Below are 21,164 nucleotides of genomic sequence, written 5' to 3'. Positions count from 1 at the left end.
TTAAAGAAAACACTTGAAAGTGTGACCAATGGGCTATATTAAAATAATAAAAAGCTATGTAGAAGGTCAGAACAAAGAATCCCATCATTGTTTTGGATTTTCTTCATCTAGTGATTTTTAGGCCAGTATCCTGACAGGAAAGGGGGAGAACTGGGGCTGTCAGTACTGTATTCAATGAGTATAATTACACTGAATTAGAGCTAAGGGGTTTAGAGAGAGGAAAAAAAATACTGTTCCACAGAGTTAATATAAAGTGGGCTTTCATGTACATACAAACCCACAAGGAGCAAGCTACTGCCTGCTGAGACCTATTTGAGAGCCAAGGGATTGATCGGACTCAGCCAGCCCTTGCTTAAGAAAAAAAAAAAAAAGCTGCAGTTGTGAATTACTGTAAAGCATTATTCACATGATTGATGGGTTTACCCCCACCACCACATTTGTTTCAAAGATCCATTTTCTCTTCTGTGGCAACGGTGTGAATTAACCCCTTTCACAATGGCTGGCTAGAATTCACAAGATCGGTCCAAAGTCTAGGAGCTTGATGCTGCTTTTATCGTTTGCAGCCATGTGACTGGGAAAATGGGAAAGAGATGTTGTTTAACACCCAGGCTTCTGAGGAGCACCAGAACACCAACCTCCTCATATGGTCTGCAGACTTTCTGCTGTCAGACCAGCCAACTCTTCACCTGCCTGGAGACTGGGCTTTGAAGGATCTCCCTTGCAGTCTGATACTCAATCCAATTGCTCTTACATCCAAGGCAACATGAGATATTTTTATTGCATCTCTTGCCTTTTTAACACAATTTGCTATCAGCAGTAGTTTTCTTTCTGCCTTCTGTTTCCCATGGCAAGCAAAAGACTGAACTGTGTATGCACTAAAGAAGCCAGAAACTCCAGGTAGATTTGTGATGGGGTTTCTCTTCAGTCACAGTGAATAAAAAAATAGCTAGAATAGCCAAGGGAAAGGGAAAGAATAATCAGAAATGGGCCCAGATCATGACCAGCTATTTAAAGGCTCCTGAAATATTGTGAATTGACAGTATGGCATGGAAAGTGAGATTTCCATGGAAGCCTAATCACATGCTTGCTTAGGAACAAGCCCACAGCATCTCAGGAATAGCTCATTCAGTCAGGAATAAATCTGTTCATGTCAACTGCAAATTGCCCCGTGTTCTTCCCAGTTCCCAGAAAGGTACTACATACATGCATAATTTTTTTCCCTTTACAAGGTAAATAAATCACTTAGAAGGAGAGGAGGGAGGGGAAAAAAAACAAACCAAAACAACAGACAAGCAGAGGATTAAATACTATTAGCTACACCACATTAGCTGCAGGCAAGTGAAATGTAACCTTCCCACACACAACTCTGCAAATGTATTTCACACTGTCTGCACCATTTCATTTTTCTTGCTCCGGACTTCCATAAAACCATGTGGTGTCTTATACAGCACCTCCTCCATATTCACAGTCCAGTTCTAGCCTCAAGGAGAAAACAGAAAAAAAAGAAAAGATGCATTGCTACCCCAGTCATCTGTGTCACTATACTCCCACCACAACACTACCAGCATTTCTTAATCTCTGCCTGCAGCATCTGCTGCTCCCCACAGCACGCCTGCCCTTTATCCCAGCCTCAGCACCACACCTGCTGTCCCAGGCCTGGGCCCAGGAAAATGGAGTAAGAGCGTGTGTCATGACATATCACAGAAGTTTTCTGTCCTCAGGTTTAGAACACCTTCTAATCCTCTGGTCTTTTCCCAGACTTCATCTGCCTTGATAGTTACAGCAGATGTTGCAGGAATCGAAAATGCCAAACTCAAGCCAAAGGGCAGCATGTTTCATTTCTCTGTGAAAAACTCTTTCAGTTGTAAGGAAACTGCCTAATTTTTCAGGATAAATTGGACTTTTACTGTGCTTGCCACCTCTGTTGCTGTCATTTGCAAGTTCTGCACCTGTGCTTTCTGCTCCACTATGCAAACAGGGAAGGAGGAAAACAGAATCAATGGCAGGCTACAACAGGACCTTGCAGAACTGCCAGCAGCCTGCAAACCAAACATACAGAAAAGCACACCATGTGGCAATGTCATGAATCCTGTGGGAGTTGGGGGGGGGGGGGTGTGGAGGAACACCTGAGCAACAGAGTACACTAGCAGTATCAGTGTGCTAACATGGCACTGCTGTGTTAACAAAGCCATCAAATCCCATACACGCACCATCCAAAGCTGAAGCTCACTCCAGTCCTAGGAGGCCAGCAGTCTTTGTTTCTACCTGTTGTATGATAAAAGCATTTCCACTGGGGTCTGATCATCACACTCAATTATTCTCTTTCCGCCCCCCTGCCCCAAATCACCTTTCTGTGTAGTTCAGTCCAACAGCAATCACAGCTAGATGTGAATCACAGGTATGCTATTAAGAAAGGTCAAGCTATTTCCTTTCCAAAGCCTATGTGCAGTGGACTACCATTAAAACCAGGTACACTTTTCTTTTTGTTCCACCTAACAAATTATTTGCTTGAAACAAAACTACTTGCTGTCATGCTTTCCTTTGCCACACTCAGAGTGTCACAGGCAAGCATGATCATTAGAAGCAAGGGGTTAACTTCAACCTCAGCTTCTGGCTTCTGTTACTGTTGATGCTGTGTGTCACAGCAAAAGCTGTAACACACGATGACAAAGAGCATTGGCCCCTGCACCCATTCACAGCACATCACATAAAAGTCAGTTGAGTTCCTCAAGAACAGGAACAAGCTCTTAAATCCAGCCCAATCCAGTTAAAGGCTTACATTGAAATGCTGAGAGACAGGGCTTACAGGTAGCTAGGTCACACACACTGCTTTGCTATAACTTGGGGAACATGTATGCGCTGCCTAGCTGAGGTTCATAACCACTTCTTTCCTCTCCATATATTCTTTTACAGAAGCTTTTCACTAAAGGTATGAATTTAAGTAAGGGGTCAAGTGACCTCTGTAATAATTATTATAAATCTTGTTCCACTAGTATATACACACCCAAAAAAAAATAAATTATAAAAATTATAAATCCTGTTAAATGCAGAAGCCCATTTCAGTCTTCCTGATCAATTACTCTTCCCTTCCTGCTTTTGGCATATGTTTGCTTAAGTTGATTTGCTTCTGCTAAAGAGATGCTGGCACACGTCAAACTAGAAGAAAAATAAGATGCACAGAGGCTTTGAGATTGTTTGTTGCGACATCAGTTGGTGATAACACAGTACCATCCCCTGTCTCCATCACTCCATCTGTGCACACAGATGTAATCTTGAGAAGTGGTTACTCCTGATCTCCTGAAGAGCAAGCATATAAATGGATGCCCAAACTCTGTCTTCCCAACCACCACCAAGTATGCAGGATAGCTCCAAAATGAAGGATGCAAGGAGATTTCCTCCATTCAAAAAACAAAGATTTCCTTTGGGATTCATTACTTAAAAGGTAATAACCTTAAAGTCTTGCTAATTCTAGATGCTCTGTAATAGAAATTGGGGATGGGGAGCACCCCTTTTGCCCAGATCCTGAGTAATTCTAAGAGTTAAATGAAAGATGTTTTTAGAAATATAAGTGTTACTACAAGAAGTTAATATTAAATATCTGTGTGGTGCAAGGAGACTAAGTTGGCATCAGATTAATTGAACACAGCAAGACTTAGGGGAAAATGTGTAGCTTTCACAGGACACTGCAACTACGACAACATGCTTGTTTTCAAATGTCCATTTACCACAGCTGGCAAGCATCAAGGCATCAAATTAGATGTATATAAGTGCAATCAGCTTGCATTTCTGACATCAGAAGCAGCTTTGTGGAGCACAGTCTGCTGAAGTGTTAATCAAAAAAAAGGCAGTTACACAAAAAGTGTTAATGACAAATTATACAGTCAAGCTAAATCACATTGAGCCGACGTACATATATGTTTATTTATACATATATATATTCAGTTGCTTTGGTAGACTTTAAATCAGGCCTTCAGCTAAAATGCTTAGAGGGGATTCTTCTAAAGAGAAAACATACAATCTTGAGCTATACTTGCACGCATACCAAGTAAGACAGGAAGAAGTCAAAAGTACAAATCTGACTTCTCAGACTTTCTTCAGTGAACATTTCTTCACAGGGAGGTACATTAAAGGAGTGTTTCCAAATAACAAATTCTTTGTGACAGTCTGGAGGATGACAGAATACAAACCTCCAATTCAGACCAGAGAAAAACAGTAAAACATTTGGTGATCAAACAATGACAATGACATTACCTTTTTCTAGAAATGTGAAAATGTGTGATCTTTATAGATTATTTCTTGTTGGTGCAACCAATTCATATGGTGGCAGCTGGTTTGAAGCTTGCTAAATGAGAAGATACAATGAGTTAGTCACAAACAATGGAAGTCAATTGATTAAGGAATTGGACCAATTTCCAAAGGGAGAATTGTCATGGTTGTGACACATTTCCATAGGATGTAAACACAGAATTCTCTCACAATCCTTTGAAATCTTCACCCCAGGGTTACTGCATGATTATGGTGGATTCTAGGATTGGGAGGTTGTTACTAGTCCTAAGAAAAACAGGCTTCAAGAAGCACAATATTTGGAAGTTACTTCTTTCTGTTCCCTGCGATCCTTCCTCTAACAAAGCATGCAAGGAATGATCACAGATACTCTGAAAGGTTGCCAAAATGCAATCACTGATGATACTTCTGGCCATTCAGAATTAAAAAAGTAAAATTAAAGAAGAAAATAAAAGGAAAATTATTTCTCAAATATAGTTTAAGAATTTATTCACTCACAGACTATCCATAAAAGAAAGAAAATGGAAATCCAGCCCAAGTGAAACTAACAGGAGAGAACAACTATGGCAGGTGAGATGCAAAATGGAGATTAAGAGAAGCAAGGCTGAGGAACAAAGAGACAAATACATTGTGACAAGAAATAATAAGGCATTCCTTAAGCACACAGAAAACTAGAACCCCAGGTGACCCAGTGGGTACTGCAGACTATGCTGGAGACTACCCTGATTCAAAGAAGTCAGTGAGGGCAGAGAAAGAGATTGCACAGAAGTTAAATGGTTCCTCTGATTCAGTTTTCATTTCTAAGTAGGGAAGATAGATGCATGCCCCAGGGTTATACAGGTAAAGATTTTAAGGCAGAACTGCCAGACAGGGTTAAGGGAAATATAATAAATATTTTCTTTTTCTTATTTTTTATAAAGAAAACACTTGAGAAAATTGATTGCACTAACTGCGTGTTCAGATCTGAGAAAAATCAGTTACAGGCAAGTGTAAACCAGCTAGACTGAAACAGATGTCCCACAAACTAGAAAACTCTAAAAAAGCACACTCTTCCAAATGATAAATCATGCCTCCCTAATCTATAAGAAGCCTTTAGAAAGCTTGGCTATTTTTCACTAGATGTGAATCATTTGGACTATAAAAGGCTTTGGGGAAAAAAAAGAAAGAAAACAAATATATTAGGAGAGCTTGGTAATCTTGGAATACGAGGTAAGGTCCTGTCACTCTTTAAGTAGTTAGTCAAGGAACTAAGAATCCCTGGGTAAGAACAAAAATCAGTTTTTCATACATCTTAGCTTGGCCCAAAATCATTGCTGCTGAGTACATTTATGAAAAATCTGGAAGAACAAAAAACAAGGCAACAAAATGTGCTGCCCATGTAAAATGGTATTAGTCAGTAGTAGGAAGGTCCTTGTCCTCTCAAGTTAGCAGGCAACTGAACAGAGATGTCAGATAAAATTCACCATTAGACACACCGAAGTCTAATGGAACTAAAATACACTTACACACCACTATGTACCTATGATGACTGAATTAACTTCTAGATGCCAAAAAAAGGTCTGCAGACAAGTTATGTCAAATCCCTGTGCACAGCAGAAGAGTCATTTCAGACAGGCAAAGCTTTGGAATGGTGCTTCTAAAATTTTGGCTTGTAACATTAAAGAAAGGAGTTTGGCTATGGAAATTAGAATGCAATTATAGAACGTCAGGTTAAATTTCAGCTAAACATTCTTGCTGAAATAAGTGCACAGTTTTGCTGAAACATTTGGCACTTAGGATGGGACTCTAGGAGATCACTGAGAAACATGAGAGAACGTGTAATATTTATGAAGGGTGACCTAATACTAGAGAGATTAAAGCAAAGAGAAGATGGAGTTATGAAAATAAGGATATTAGAGACACAGGAACTGAGAATTAATCTTTAGGAAACCTCAGCTATTCAGAGTTAGGGAAAGGCATCTTCTAAACCAAAGCAAGGGAAAAAATCCATTTCAGATCTATGCACATCCAAAGCTAAAGAAGATGAATGTTACTTACAAAGAGTTTTAAGCAGTTCATATAACCCTGGTTTTACAGAAGCTGACCTATGCTCTTCCATCTCCTTTCATATCTTGTACAATTGGACTGCTACTAAATGGGTGTGATTCGCATCTTAGAAAAATCCAAACCTATTTCACAGACTCATAGAGCTTCTGCTACAGAAGGGTGGCTTCTGCTACCTTTCAATGTTTAACTTTCCAAGGCAGTAAAACCAGAATCAGACAGGAATCTGAGCAAGGAAATTGTACAAGCAGGTGAGGCTGCTCAAAGTGGGCAGCTCACCTGGATCCAGCTGTTACAGCTTGTAAATTTTGCTATTCCAAAACGCTTTTAAGCCCAGAATACTTTTTTTTATACCTGGGGGAAAAGATACCATATATAAACCAGATTTAAAAAAATAAAAAATATATATATCCCTTCCATTTGATACAAATCATACTCTGCATCAGGCAAACCATTATTCTATTTAACACTGAACAAAGCCTGAAATGTCTTTTGCAACAGAAACGATGATAATACAGGGAGAACATAAAATAAAATAAAAGAGAGAGAAAATTAAATTAAAAATCACAGACACCATGTCCTGTAGAGAAACTGAAAAGAGCATGCACAAGACTCTGGGAAGAAATAGAATCAAAATTTACATTTCACTCAATTCCTTAATTATAATAGTGCTAAGTATGAAAATATATATTTATATAATGACAATTGTTTGCAATCATTTTGTAAATAAAGAACTTTGTAATACAAATAACTTTGCCACACTTTACAATTATTGTGCATATAAATTATATTCTAATTTTCAAAATTATATTTTGCAAAAAAATAATAATTAAACCTATCAGGAAAAGATAAATTTGATCCAATGCTCCTCATTCCCCATTGCTCTTCACTATACCACTCTTTTTATGAGACATCGTGATCACAAAATTGCCATAATGAGCAGCATCAGCTAGACATCATAGGGCATTACAAAGAGCTTACTATAGCCAGTGTATCACATATGTAGGCTCAAGTTCTTGTTTCCAGTCCCTCAATACCCACTGAGTGCTGCAAGTGTTCAGGTACATACTAGAATTTCACTGACCTGGAAGAGAAATCTCAAATTCAGTAACTCCAAATTTTCCATTTTAATAAGCCTTATGTGAAATATTTCAACCTCAACATTTCTTTACTTAGATAATTTACACTTCACAGGCTTCTCCTGCTTTGGGCTTTTCATTTGTTTCAGAATTTCCTATTTAAATGAGACAAGAAATTCCCACCTACAATTACTTGAGAAATCTCAGTTGGTAAAATCCCAACTAGAATTAGAGCCACATTGCACATGCTGAAAGTGTCAATACAGAAAGCTGTGAACTTGTCACTTATAGTACATGTTGCACAGTTGGAAAGTCTAAAGTTAGATAACACATTTTTACTGCACTTCCCCACAGTTTTGAAAGTTTCTCCAGAGGCTCACTTATGATGTATGCATGTAAAGCCCAATGTTGGAGCAAAGCATCTATGCATCTCATTGTTTTCTCTGCAAAAATAGTCTCTATATCCACTCCCCTACAGCTGTAGTCAGCACAACAAAGAAAGACTCTTATTTAAAGGACTATTTCCTTGTAGATATAGTCATAAATAATTCAAACTGAACTAAAGCAATTAAATGAACAAAGTATATGCTGTAATATACCATCCTGGCTTTTTTAAACCATTCCTTGTACAGTAGTAGTCAGTCTTCAGACCTTTTCAAGAGCTCTCACCTTCTGCAAAAATTAGCATGGAGATCCTGTAGCTGAGCACAGAGAAGCAGACAAAGAAAGACCAGGACCACCTGGCACACTTATGGTACCATAAGTCATCTTAGATGACATGTTTGTAAATATTGTATCAGCTCTACAATACTAAAAAGATCTACAAATGTCTCTTGAAAGCAGCCTCAAAATAAGTTTTCTAGATCAAAGTTATACTTAAAAGAAAGGAGTTCATCCACTTGCCCTCCCATTCCTATCCCCTTTCAAACTCCAGAATTTTTCATCACAAAAATGTGACCAGTTCTGCAGGTAGGGAGGGACAAGGAGAGAAAATTTCCCCCCTTTTCCTATATCTTGAATCCCAAGTAGCTTTATGAAACCATTTTAGATGTTAAGCAAACCTAGCAGGGCAGCCTCCATCTCTCATCATGACAAAGTCAGAACTTTCAAAGCACCACAGGTTGTGTCGGGCCCACACCACACCTTAGAACGGTGAAGTTATTAACATAGATAGACACAAGAAGCTTACATTGAGAAACAGAGGAGAAAACCAGCTCTCCAATAGCTTGAATTTTACAAAAGAAAAAAAAAAAATTAGCATATAGGAGCAGCTCCTGCTTAAACAGATGTCCAGAAAAATATCAAGTGAAGCTGCAAAAGGCCCCACAGAAAATGTATTTCTATAAAACTTTATCACAAGAGATTTCATCCCCACACATTCATAAAGGGCATGCACCTGGATGTCTCCTACATCAGCAGAAGTTTTTATTTCAGCTCAATGTGTCTAATCTTATAATTTAAGGCCCTGGTCAAGCAAAGCTTTCGTATATACTTTTACGTTTGCGTTGTTGGAGTAAATCCCACTGTTCCCAATGAGGCACAAATGAGCCCACAAAGCTGTTCCAGTGCATGAGACATGCACATGCAATTGCAAGTGACTGACAGAAACACTGATCCCTCCTAAAGCACATACACCTGTAAACACAATGGCCACTCAACATGTGAGTCACAAACACAAACTAATCTCCATGTCCCATTTAAAGACATGTTCTTCAGCTAACAAACATGAAGGGCGTGGACACTGCCTTTTCTTCTTTAGCACCCCATAAACATGGTTGCCATGCTATTTGGGAAAATAGAGCCTCCTATTTAGGCAGCCTATAATCCCTGCAACAATTTATAAATCTTCTGCTGTTAGATCATGTATTTTCATTGTTGTTAACAGAAGGAAAGATAGAGCAGCTTTTAGGCTCTTCCAAACTCTGTAGGTCTTAGGTCAAACTGGCCCGAAGATCACCATATCGTAACTGGCTCTTCAATGGCTTTCTGTTGGGTTTTGTTTTGGATTTCTGTTTTGTTGGGGTTTTTCTCCCAGCTGCATAAGTATGCCTGGAAGATGAGGCGGCCTTCACCACGGATCAAGTATGCTAATGCCATATCATACTAACTGCCATGCCAACGGCAATCACACACGCCTGCTCACACGCTTCTGCCAAATAATCACTTAAGCAAGCATCAACTACAGAGATTAGCAAAAGCATCTGACAACGCCCGAATCAGACAAGAAACATGGGCTGAAGGGGCAGCTTAGGAATGTGAGGATTTAATAAGTGAAATGACATGAAGTTCCTGAATCAAAGCTTGCAGTGTTTTTGGAAGATTTCTGAAAATCCTGCCTGTTGCCCTTAGATTTATTTTTTTTCCACTCCTCAGTCCCTACTGCATATCAGCTGCACCCAGGCAGGCTTCTAATAAAAGCAAGTGACTCTTGTGAAAACAAAAACATGCTTGTGACCTCTGGGAAGGCAGCAGCTTCAGCAAACAACCAGGCAGTCAGGTGGCACAAGCTATTGGGAAGCAATCATTGTGTCTCAGGGGCAGCAGCAGAAGGAACCCTAAGTTTCTGCCATGCAAGACTGGGTTTCCAGGAGAAAGAATCCAGGTACACTGAACAAGAGTTCAAACTATTTATGTTTTAATAAGGTGGTGTTTGGGGGGCTACTTTTGAACAACTAAGTTTTATTGCTCAGACTCAGCCATTTCAACACCAGAATCAGGGCAGAGCGTCAGAATAATCTCTTGACTTGTCTTTAATATACTGAAACATGCTTCACTCCAAAGGCATTTTCAGTCAAAGCACTGAGATTCTGCTTTGAAAGTACAAGAAGAGTCACCACCATTTAACTTATTTTGTGTAATCGAGACAACGAGGTGGGTTGCCTTCCTAAATCTTAGGCTGAATTCTGTTGTCCTTATTCTGATGAAACTCTTGCTGAAGCATCACCTCTGCCTGAATAACGGTTGGAGGATGTGTGACTGATTTAGTATTAATCTATGCTTGACAGGAAGAATATGACTCCTAGAAAGATGAAAAAGATCTCAGTATGGAAATGTTAGAAGTTCAGTCGTCCAAAACCAAACTGTGACCTTGTTGTGTCCTAATGCTGAAGAGACAGCACCATATTAGATGTGTCATATTTTTACCAAGGCTATGTCTCTGTCCCTTTCTATATCCCTTTCAAAAACAGTAGACCTTTCTTAAGAGATCCATCCATTACTATCTAACAAAGTGCTCAGAAGAGCACCACAGAAATGTTAAAATGGGCATTGTGAGCCAATTTGACTCTTCCCACTGTTGCTTGCATGGTTAAAGCCTATCCAAAAAAAAAAAAATAAAATAAAATAAAATCCAGACCTGTAAAATAGTTGGGTTTAGATATAAAGGTTTTGATATGAAAACTACCTACACACAGTATTAAGCATATTTTGGATGCTTCTGTCACAGAAGCAAAGATACTCCAGACTGCGAGCCTTCTGTTGCTGGCTACAGATGGATGCATACATTTGCATTGCACTGCTAAGTCTCTTTTGCACTTTGAGATACATGAAGTATGAGAACTATAGCTAAAAAGATAAATACATAAATAAATCTGTTGTACTAGTGATCCCATCAAAACAAGGAAGCCTTAAATGCAATAGTAGATCATCTTTTCTTGGTTATGAAACTAATGCTATTGTTCACATCGCTCTGAGAAACAAAGCCCAAGAACAAAACAAGTTTTGTGACTGATATCCAATAGAGTTGAATCTGAGAAGCCAGTTCAGTCACTTTCATTGCTTGCAGTCAGACAGGGATGCTGACTTCCAGTGATGTCTATATATTTACTGCTTGTTTCAGTACACAGAGAACTCCTCCTCTCTCAGATACCCAGAGAGCACAATTACCTGCTTTTTACCTTTCTAACCCTAAGGGACAGCCAAAGACAACAGGGGTATGTAGATACCAGAGTCATGTTCTGAAGACAACAGTAGAGTGGTCTATCTTCCTTAGTGAGCTCAGAAGATCTAAATCAACTTTGCATTCAAGGTTGGTCTCGATCCACATCTGCCTCATTGCTGACATCAGTAGTACTATGCCTGTCTCCACTGCCAGTAAGACCAGCCTTACTAAAGCAAAAGAGCATCAGCCCAGATACATAGAAAGAGGCTTGCTGAAGGAAAGAGCCAATCCAGCCTCCTCTTCTCTCCTAGTTGTTCTGTGCGATTTTACCCCAAGGAAAAGAAATTGTAGATAGTGAACTGCTCCAACAAATACTGTTTGAAGACAGCACAAGTTCTATTTCGTTTATGCTGTTAGTGAGCTGCAGACCAGCATCAAAACAAGCATTTGGACTGCAGTATTAGAGAATTTCTCCTCGTTTCCAGCTAAATAGGGGATGTTTACAAGGTACAACCTATACCGGAATTATGTAGAGACTAATGAGGAAGGAAGACTTTTTCTAACACTTTCACGAAACATTTAATGAGCTCTGAAATGGTGCTGGCAGGCCTCAGAGGAGAAAGGTCCAGTTTAAAACTGAACTTTGCAGTTTACTAAATGGCAGTGGACTAGAGCCCTAAGCATTATATGTTTTCAGAGACTATTTTTATCAGAAAATCTCCAACTCTTGTTATGCTCTTCTGCCCTAAAAGTCATTACTTCTGTTGTAGCTGCCATGCAGTCAATGGCACTTGCCAAGCAACATACTCCTAACATCCCAAATTAACATACTAATACATCTTTCTTAATAAAATTAAACTGAGTTCTGCCAAACACAGCTCTACTTTGTCAACTCTACTTGACAACTCTACCTTCAGAGGTTATTTAAATTGAAACCAAAGTGCTGTTCTGGGAAGGCAAGAAAGGGCAATGGCTTTTTAGAGTGGAGGGACAGAGGGGGTGGAAATCACCTGGCTGCATCAGTAATGTATCTAGCTCTTTATTATATTCACATTTCCCTTTCTCATCTCCCATGAAACTGCCTACAGCTGTGTTCTCTCAACCTTCAGTCTGAAAGACATTAAAAAGCCCTCTGCAAAATTATTACAATTTTCCAAAAGTCACTCCCACATATGTAAGCAAGGAAGGAAATGAGAAAAAAAAATCTAAAAAAATAAATCACCATTGTGCCACTGCAGGAGGCAAAGCCAGATATTATAAATGGCTCAGTGATTCTATCCCTTGGAATAAAATGAGATGAGGCAAACTGGCCGTGACAGTGGCTAGTTTGGTAAAGACCTGCAGATTCTTTCTACTACCATACGGTAAGCCACTGCTGAAAACTTAAACTGAGCTACCACTATGACAAACACCACCTGCAAAGGGGCCTTTTAAGTCTTAAAGTCTTAGTGAAAAGACTACAAGAGTCTGAAGATAGTCTGAAAAGTATTAATAAACTTGGCATCACAAAATCAGTTCTTCTGGTGACTCAGAGCAACAAAATTTTAAACAGAAAAATTCCCTACTGACTGCCAGCTCTTCCTATATGGGCTTGATCAAGCTCATGTTAAAGGTAGTGAGATTAATGAGTTTCTCCAGCTGACGACCACCTCTGTTTGATACATGATCCATGGTTTGCAAAGCATATTTGAATTTATATATATATATATAAACACACACACACCCCCATATATATACTGGTCTTTATTCAGTGTCTGCTACCATTGGCACAAAATCCAGGTATCAGTCCCTTTGAAGTTAATGAAACACAGAAGATACACCTTTTCTCATCTTGTTTAGTTGCTGCTGTATCAGTCCACAGAGATACCATCACACCATTTCTTATGCAACTACAATGCTCTGTGGGTTACTGTAGCAAAATGCAAACATCCACATTAGGGAAGACAGCATTTGCTCCTTCAGTTTCGTTTTTCCACAGTGCTTTGGCTGAAGAAATTCATGCAAAACAACTGACAAAAATTTCCCCCAACTCTCCTCAAACACACAGTGAACACTCAACAATGCCCACTTTTATATTTTCCTCTCACGGCTCCATCAGAGATGACCCTCTATGCATTCAGAGCAGCACAATGGAGAATGATTTCCAAAGCATTAACTTGGAGCCATTGAGACTTGGATGTTCTCAAAATTACCCTTTTGTGCTCAAAGGATTCTAGACTACCCCAGCTACTCTAGAAGAGAGTCTTTCTCCCCTTCTCAAAACATCCATTCCTTGTGCCATCCCTAGAGTGCATTGTCAGGGGTGATTCCTTAGTGCAGTGAGTTCCATCAGTCAAAGCTCAACAAATACAAATAATATCAGGATATGGATATAAATTAGTGCGACAGACCCTAAATAGTTTTGACAGGTTTGTAAGTATATATAGCAACACAGAATGCTATTCCTGCTGTCAGACATCAATATGTAGACAGAAGATTGGGGGCACCATGGAAACTCAGCAACATAAGAGTGGTATTGATTGGATAGAAAATGAGGCTGCAATTTAAGCTTAAGGCTGCTAGAGATGCCAAGAATGGAGAATGACCTCCAGCAGCGAATTTTCAGCATAAGCTCCCTGTGAACAAGCCAGTCCAAGAAGGGATAAATCAGAGACAAGCTCACCAGGGATATGGCTCAACCGAATGCAGGCTACTCTAAGCAGATGAGAATCACTCTGTGTGCATGCGTTACAGTGACCTAGTTCGTTCAAAGACAGCATTTTGAATGGTTTATTATAGAGGCTAGAAACAAAGAGATTTCCTCAATTAAAGTCCTGAAATGAATCCCCTAAATGAAACCGCTTTGGATACTCTGATCAGCAAGAGGTTGCAAATATCGAAGCAAAGCATACATTGTTAAAGACCAGTTCCCACAGAAAACACCACAGTTGGGAGTGTAGGTAATGAGGGGACCTGAAGAGTGCAGGAGGTCCCTTGAATGATGCCAGATCCATCCCTAATGCCTTAGTGTTACACTGAAACACTTGTTACTCTGTAACACTTGATAAATCCTATCTTCCCTGCCAAGAAAGCACACTAAAATAAAATAGAGTGTGAGCTAAATGAGTGCATTTTCAGAGCTTCTGTAAAGGATTATTTTTAATTGTTATCTGAGGACTCAGAAACAGCCATTCACATAATGATTGAGAAGAAACACAGGACATGTCAGGGAAGTCCCTTGATGACCGCTGGAAGTCAGCTAAGTAGTACTATTCACGTTTGTTACAGAAAGATGAATCTAAACAAAACATCCATCACTACAGCTGTTTTAGAAATAGGTTAAGCTCCCAAAGTTTCCTCAGTGCCACTATGGCCATAGAGGAGAACGGGCACTGGGATAGTAGCACCATGTTTTATAATACTATAGTATGACTATCTCTCTGCTGACATGGAAGTATCAGCCACAGACTGCATTTCAAATAGCTGGTGATAGATACCCAGATAATAGCAAAGAGTGCTTTTCTTAGGCAACATCTACACTATAAACAAAGGCTTATCATTTATAAAAGAAAGATTTGTTACTGGCTTCCCTTTTTTTCACCCAAGAGCTTCCTATGGAGCACACTAAAGTCAGTAAGTTTCTGTCCTTCAATCTCATCCAAAGCTTCATAAGTAATAAGTCACCGAAGAGTTTATCTTAGCCTGGAGACAAGAGTATATTAAAGCCCTATTCTTTAAGAAGAGTCACTAAATTATGCATCAGGTTCCTTTGGTACTGCTTTTTTTGTGTGTGTGTTTGACCTCTCCAATGAAGTACCCTCTTCATTCACAACAAATTTTTATTACAACAGCAAAATAGCTAATTTTTAACAAATATGCAGGTTCCTTTTTCTCTTCAGATCATGCCTTTTGATCAAAAGATCAGACTTTTTATTATTATTATTATTATTTCTTTGCAGGAAGGAAACAGAAATACACAGAAGAAAATAATTCTTTTGCTTTGTAAATCTTCTCAAGCACATTGGCCAGAAACTGTAAAATACAAGTACTTTTGACGACAACTTTTCCCATATCTTTCTTCTTTCTCTCTATCCCTCCTCCCTAATACAAGCAGTTATGTACTTGGACTGTTTCTTGTCCAAAAAGTTGAACTTTGCTAAAAGCTAAAGTGTTCTTCTACTGCAACACAAGTCATTTAGAGCAAACAAGACCTAGTTGAAACACCTAACACTATCCATATCTGCAAACTTATCTCACAGAGAAAGATTTAATGCACATCATGAACATTTCCATAATGCTCCCAAGCACCAACTAATCTCTACAGAGTGTACATCCCAGAATCCAGCTTCAGAGAGTGTAGCTAAGCTAATGCACAGCATTCACCACCAACAGCCAAGTGGAAGACATACAAAAAGCCCATGAGCTTCCCAAAAATGAAGACCACCTTTCCCCTGTACAAGTCTCTACTTTAAAAAAAAGAGAGGATGAATGGCAGTAAGGAGTTAGAAGCATCAATGTCAGAAACCACAACACATTCGCAGAACAACTTGTATCCTCAACAGGAGGAAACAGTTTTCACCATTGTTAAGTCATATTTTCTCCCAACCTATCCCTCCAGAAGAAAAAGAGAGACAAAAAAACTAATGATGGCAATTTGAACAGCTCTATCAGCACTAGCTAGATCCAGTTCTTCCACCAGAAATAAACTAGGGGTAAGAAGACAAAGTCCCAAGAAAAATATCAAAGTGCTCAGTCTGAGAGTGCAATCTAACCTCATTATTCCGAGTCTCTGCTGGGATATTGCTGGCACAGGGCAACTGGGACCTGTAGGGGGTTTGCCGCGCTGGGGTCACTCCGCTGCCCTTTTGTCCTCTCGGAAGGACCAGCTCGAGGACTTCTGCCTCCCTTTCCCGCTGACTTAGATCCCCCACCGCTACCGCTCTCCTCAGCCTGCCTTGGCTTTTTAGCGCTCCGACTTACCGACCCGCGGCAGCGACCAGCGGCAGCGCTCCCCACCATGGCAAAGCCCCGCCACCACGTTCCTGCTCCCTGGAATCCAGACCTCGCTGCTCGGACAGGTGTCTCTGGGGCTACAGGTGCCCACCACCACCCGGCTGGGTCCGGGCTCCCACCCAACCCCACGACCCCTCTCCCGAGCCCCACCGCTGACGTGGGTCCCGGGCTGCGGAGCCCCGCTGAAGCAAGTCCCCAGGAGCCAGGGAAGGACGGGGGAAGCGCTCCTCACTCACCCCCAGGGGCAGTGTGCCCTGGGGGCACCATCCCTCGAACAGACCCCATGATTCCCCCTGCCCCCTTGGACTTACTTCGGGCAGAAAAAAAGCCCTTCTGCAGCTGAGAAGAGTTGAGCCGCGGGTGTCCCCGGTGAGCAGCGGCTGCCGCGGTGCCACCGCAGCGCGTCCCTTCGCTTCCCCACAGACGGTCTCGCCGGTCGCTGCCTCAAGCTCCGCTCCTCCCGCGCCCCGTCTCTCTTTCCAGCAGGAGATTTCTCGCCGAGATTTTTATACTGGAGGCAGGGAACCTGATCCGCGCTTTGACTCAGCAGAGCCCGGGCTGCAGCGAGGCGGCGAGAGGAGGGAGGCAGGCGGGCGCCGGGGCAGAGCGAGCGGCCGCGCTGCCCCCTCCCGTGATGCGGTGGGGGCGCGCCCGCCGGGCGGGTCACCCGCGGGGCAGCCTCGCCCCCGCCGTCACTGGAACCGGGGGAGATGGAGGGGTGTGGAGGGGGAGGAACGGGAAGGCTCCTCTGGCCGACGGGGCTCTGCTGCAGCTCCCCCTGCGCCCAACACCGAAGGCGAGCCCCCTCCGGCGGGGCTGCCCCGCGGGCCGGTAACAGGGTTTTAAGCCCCGGCGTTTTCCCCTCCTTTTCCTCACGGCACCCGAGGCGCTGATCCGCAGGCCTGGGGAACGCCTCACGGTACTCTCTCTGGGCAGCGCGAGGGCTCGCCGGGGCTTCAGCTACCTTCCCAGGTACAAACTCCCGCAGGTTTTGCCGAGTGGCTTTTGGCTCTCGGGATTTGCGGAGCTCTAACTTTAGCCTCCCTGACTTCTAGCTTGGCACTTGGCCCGCAGCTGGTTTGGACTGGGAACACTGCTGGGGAGGCAGAAAACAAAAGGCAATAACAAAGAAAAGAAAATAAAAAGCAACAAACAAACGAAACAACCACCAAAAAAAAAAATGCCCCAGCTTTTAATTTCAACTTGGGCTGAAAATGCCATGAGACCAGTTTTTGTCATGGTGTTTCAACGCTTCTGGTTGTAGTTGCTGGAGTTATAGCAAGGCTTTCATTTACAAGCAGGCTTTTCCAACTTTTAGGTTCATTACATCCATTGAATAAAAGTGTTCCCCAATCCACAGCTTAATTTAAAACTAACTGGACTTGTTCCAAACTCTAGGCAATTTCTATGTAATTCTTGATCCCCAGAGCAAGTCTCTGCCTTTGGTTGGAAAGACAGGGCTCATTGACTGCTTGGGTCTCAGTTGGGGTTACAGCTTGCAACTCCTGCTCCAGGTTTGCACAGAAATCCAGTTCAGATTCTTCTCCTGTTTCCCGAGGAATGAGCTAAAAAAGTAATTTGTCTGGCACTGTACTCATTACATCATCTAACACCTACCATCTGTGACAATGAAAAGCACTGTGCAGCTAGTCCCAGCGTGGGCAATTGCACCCACCTGGAGTCTTTCTTAGAAAAGTGAACCAGTCCCTTCCATCCACACCTTGGCATCTTCTTTTCATCACACAGTTATGCATTTAGTTCTGGCATGGCTGCTCAGGATTTGCACCACTGGCAGGTTTAATGACAGTGATGTCATTTAAAATAACAGTTTTGATTTGTAGAGTAAAGTGATAGCTTGAAATTGAGACAATTATCTTTTTAGCTGCTGGATGAGTGGAAATGAGCACTCAATAGTAAACTTCATCTCCACGTTTCAGAGCATGTAAAGGTGAATAGATCCCCGATAGCTATCTTCCACCTTCCTAAGGGCTTCTCAATGAAATCCTGGCATCACAGTGCTAAGCACCACAAACATTTAGAGAAAGACACTTTTCATCAGAAAACACCTGGTAGCTGTGGACACTTTAAGCACTCAGAGTTTCTCCATACATCCACAAATAGCACATTACAGATGGTCAATCATGTCTTACTAACAAAGAGAAAGTAGGAAAGAGGACAAAAGCAGATCTGTAACCTCACCTTAATCAAAACCAAAATAAATTTCATCCAAGTGGGTAGAGATTTCTTCCTTCCCTTACAGAAATCTGAGTCTTAGCTAAAACAATAGGAACTTCACATTTTCAGCTTTTCAGAAAACAATGGAAACTTTCTGGAGAAGGCAACAGTTTCCCACAAAGATGTGCATGACATTGGAAGTCTCATTTGTCCACTAACTTTTAGAAGCTATGTCAACAGAAAATCTTTGCTCAGATTTGCTCACAACTTTTCCCCATACTTAGTTTTCCATAGTCCAGAAGTTAATTTCTTGAGTCTGAGTTTACATGCTCAGAAACTAGGTTTGTGTGATACAGTTTAGAGTTTGATTCAGAAGGTCCAAAATAAAAATGCAGATGAGGTTAACACAGCTCCTCAGTGGACAGATTATTGTCTGAAACACCTATGACTGAAAAAAAGGAAAGTATCAGTTTTTGATTGATAGAAAGTCAATATGTTTTAATGTTAATATTGTTTCTATCTCAAAGGCCTAACTGAGGTTTCTGTCACAATAAGGACTGTACAAACACAGGAACATATTCTTTGGCCCAAATTTCCCACTGTGTTGGATGGTTTTGATATTAATAAAGTATAACACTTGAATTTCTTGACCGAACCTTTGTTGTTGAGACAGAATTCATAAAGACATAGGAGGTGATACATTTGGCAAATGCAGCAATTTTGGGAAATTTCTTTTGCATAAGAAAAGATCATCAACTCTGTGTTAACCACAGCCTCAAAGGTGCCTATTTTGCTGGTTCCCAGTGGGAAACAACAGGACAGCACAGAGAAAAGGGATGGATGGGTCATAGGATATGGCCATTTACTCACCACAAGGATATTTTCCTTGTTGAAAGAACTGTGAAGCTGGAGAGGCTTATTTCCAGAATGTCTGTGCTATTTTGTTCCTCCTTGACTTTGTTTTCCAGCCAATGCTTTATTTTGTATGTAATCTCTGGAACTGTGTTTCCTGTGACATATAGAAAAAAAAACTGTACTACAAAAAAAAATAGGGTTTGATTATTACTTTTTTCCCCCAGTTTGAACATAACAGCTAAACTAGAAAAGAGAATTTGCTTGCAGGTTGACAGAGATACTTTAACATTCCTGACATTTGATTACAGCTACAGGTTCCACTCTGAGGAATGGACTGGCAGATGTAGAAGTCCAATTTCTACTTCTATGTATCCTCTTTGCTACCCAGCCCAGAAATTTGCAACCTAATGAAAAAGAGAGATAGGGCTGAATTTTCTTTTAAAAAGGAAAAGTGACTGTTAGGGTTGTAAGAAAATATAAAAGGACTTCTAATTGACTTATGATTGTCATTATTCTGATGTACGAAAGCAAATGTTCTCATCATCCAGAAGTATTAGATCCCAATCAGAAAACTAATTCAATGAGTGAATGCTCAAGACAATTTGGGGGAAAGAAGCTCACGGAATTAGATGTGTTTTTTGCCAAAATGTAGAAAGTCAGCCATAATGAATTTTCACTCGGTGAGTTGGTGAGTTGGTTTTCTCTGAAAAGAACCCAATTTTCTCTTTGAAGCTGGGGATCTCAGTACTTTTAGGTAGTCATTTTGCACACCACCTGAAGAAGGTAGTTATTTGGATCTCATCAGCTTCTAGCAGGAGTTTGCACTTTTTCCCAAAGATGCCCATGAAAAAGTCTGACTCTAAAACTCAGACTACAAAGTCAGAGGGCAAAGTTTTATGTGGTTTGCTCCCAAGTAGTGTTCCACTGTTTTCAGTCCCACTGCTGAGAAGAATGAGGATGTACTGATTAAAAAAAATAAAAAAATAAAAAAAAAAGATGCCACCCCTTGCACAGCACTAAAAAGATCAGGTTGGGCTGAGCTTGTTTTGCTTGTTTCAGATACAACACAAATACAAATTTCTTTCTCTTGCCCTCCCTAGCCATCACCAACAGCAGCTCCAGGAATAAGCAGCGGGATTCCAGGAAAGCTGAGAAGAGAACTCAACAATAGTTTAGATTTCTTCACCTTTTTCTGCATTATTTTTCCCAAGCTATTGAGCTGCCAAACCCTGGCAACTAAGTGCCCCACATCCCCACTCCTGCACTAAGATCAGATTTCCATTAGTGATACTGAATTATTTAGTGAATGCATCGAAGATTGAAATCAACTAGAGAGCTGTGTGCTTTCTCAGTCTATCTTTCACTTAAAGTCCACACAATGGCAGGCATATTGTGACAGAGACTATCAATCCTATAATTAAAGTAAACAAATCCATGGAGTTCAAAAACAATAGTTCATACCTCACTCTCTAGTATTAAAGTAATCCAGTATATAAAAAATCAGATTTCCCAGTTGTATGCAGAAGGCAGCAAACAGAGAGCATGAACCCAGAAGTGTTATTCTTTCATGCACATATGCTGAAAACCGGAGATGTTTGAAAACAAAGTCAGTGTCTCAGAACTTGGTCTAAAGCTTCAGTCACTAAACCATGAATGCATGTTGTAACTTTACACATTTGACTGATTCCATTTTCTTCAAGGGGATTAAAGCTCTTGTGCTCAAAATTATTCATGTGCATACATCTGCATGTTGCAGTATGAAATACACAAATATAATGAGACACAGCAGGCCTTCCCATATCCCCAGCATTTAAAAGACTGCTGTTCATATGTTGGCTTCTCTCACTATTTTCTTC

General features: G+C 40.9%; 1 protein-coding gene across 1 annotated transcript in view; it reads right to left on the bottom strand.

The window, feature by feature from the left end:
- Positions 1-17,019, bottom strand: part of PTN (pleiotrophin) — a 69,786-nt gene extending 52,767 nt beyond the window's left edge. Inside the window, exon 1 of the mRNA XM_054167846.1 lies at positions 16,590-17,019. The gene's annotated coding sequence lies outside the window, so the exon portion shown is untranslated. The remainder of the gene's footprint in view (positions 1-16,589) is intronic.
- Between the last annotated feature and the right edge of the window lie 4,145 nt (positions 17,020-21,164).

This window comes from Dryobates pubescens, chromosome 15, assembly GCF_014839835.1.
Source record: "Dryobates pubescens isolate bDryPub1 chromosome 15, bDryPub1.pri, whole genome shotgun sequence".
In the NCBI taxonomy this organism is placed as follows: Eukaryota; Metazoa; Chordata; class Aves; order Piciformes; family Picidae; genus Dryobates; species Dryobates pubescens.
Note: the sequence above shows the minus strand (reverse complement) of the source record. Positions and strands in the feature narration are given on the sequence as shown.